Here is a 1,706-nt window from a genome sequence, read left to right on the forward strand (position 1 = left end):
CTGGGGGGACCCGTTCTCTGGGTGACCTGTCCCCAGGGTGACTTGGACAGGGGTTATCCATCCCCAGGATTGGTTGGGTTTGGGATGATCTCTCCCCAGGGGTGACTTGTTCCTGGGGTGACCCGTTCCTGGGGTGACCCATCCTTAGGGTCACCCATTCCCAGGGTGACCTGTCCCCAGGGTTAGTTGTCCCTGGGGTGACTCATTCCCAGAGGGATCCATCCTTGGGGTGACCTGTCCCTGGTGTTTGCCTGATCCAGGGTGCCCCATCCCTGGGGTGACAGACCAGGGGGTGGAGGGGACACACACTGACTGCTGCCTGCAGACACCCTCCAGCACCTCCCTGCTTGGGCTGCAAACAGCCCCAAGAGCCAAAAACCTCCAAAACCCCCTCAGAAATTCGGAAAAGGCCACATGGCACAGGATCCGGCCCAATTCCAACTCCAATTCCAGCTCCACTGCAGGATCCCGTGGGGCCCAGATGGGGGGACAGGGACCCCCGGTGGGTCCCAGCAGTGCCCATGGGGTGCCCTGGGAGCCCTCAGTACCCCTGGGGCTCAGGAGCAATCCCAGATCCCAGCTCTGTTTTCCAAAGCCGGGACATCCAAGCCTTTTAAAAAAAACCCCTCCTCTCCCAGCTCCTGCATTCCTGGGTGGAGAGTTTACATTCCCCCGTCCCCCGTGATCCCGATCCGCGCTTCGCCTCCGGAAAACAAAGCGGCCTTGGGGGGGAGATGCTTTTTGGGGAGCAGGACCTTCCAGCTGGATAAGAGACCCCCACGGGCAACACCCTAAAGCCAAAGCACCCAGTGCCAGGCTGGATACAGCCCAGGACCCCCATGGCAAGGGGGACCCCCCTGAGGTGGCACCACGAGGGCAGGGATTGAGGGGTGCAGGGGGGTCCCCCACCCCCTTGGCTGAGGCTGGTCCTGCCCATGGCACCACCAGCACAAAGACAGCAAAAATCACCCCATTTTAATTCCCTTTCCAGAGGCTCCGAAGAAGGGGGGGAGGGGGAGGGTGACAGGGGTGGCTGGGGTGCCCTGGGGGTGCCAAGGGGGTGCTGACAGGGGTCCCCACCAGCCCAGCCCGACCCTTAAACTGCTTCTCCAAACCACAGAGGAGGGGGAAAAAAAGCCCTGGATAAGTTTCTCCCCCTCTTCTCTCCCCCTTCCAAGTCATCGCTGGAAAATTAAACCGGATCCAAAGAGTTTTTCCTTTCCAAAATGTGCTGGAGAGGCACTGCCTTAACCCCTTCGGCTCCTTCCTCGCCCACACCGCAGGACTGGGATGTTTCAGGGGGTTTTGGGATCGTCCCGGGGCTTTGCTGGGGGAAGGGGAATGGCACAATCCCCCCACGATCCCTCTTTGTGCTCCAGGGATCCCCAAACCCTCTGGAATGCTGGAGGTGAGAAGCACTGAGGCTCCCTGGGGCCGGTTTTGGGGCACCCCCGGGGCCAGTGCTTCCCGGCCAGGTCTCCCTCTCCATTTTGGGAAGAGTATTTTTTTTCATTCCAACTAAATCCAGCTGATTAAATCCATCCTTTCCCCCCCCCAGCTCCCCGCCTGGAGCTTGTCCCTCTCCAGCCGAAAATCCCAATGTCCCCCCTCCAGCATCCCCCAAATCCCGACAAACCGAACCCGAGTTGGGACCTGCTTCCTCCGGAGCCTCGGGATTGGGGGCCCACCCCAGCCAAACCCCTAAT

This window comes from Manacus vitellinus, unplaced genomic scaffold, assembly GCF_001715985.3.
Source record: "Manacus vitellinus isolate BGI_N305 unplaced genomic scaffold, ASM171598v3 scaffold_100_pilon, whole genome shotgun sequence".
Taxonomy (NCBI): domain Eukaryota; kingdom Metazoa; phylum Chordata; class Aves; order Passeriformes; family Pipridae; genus Manacus; species Manacus vitellinus.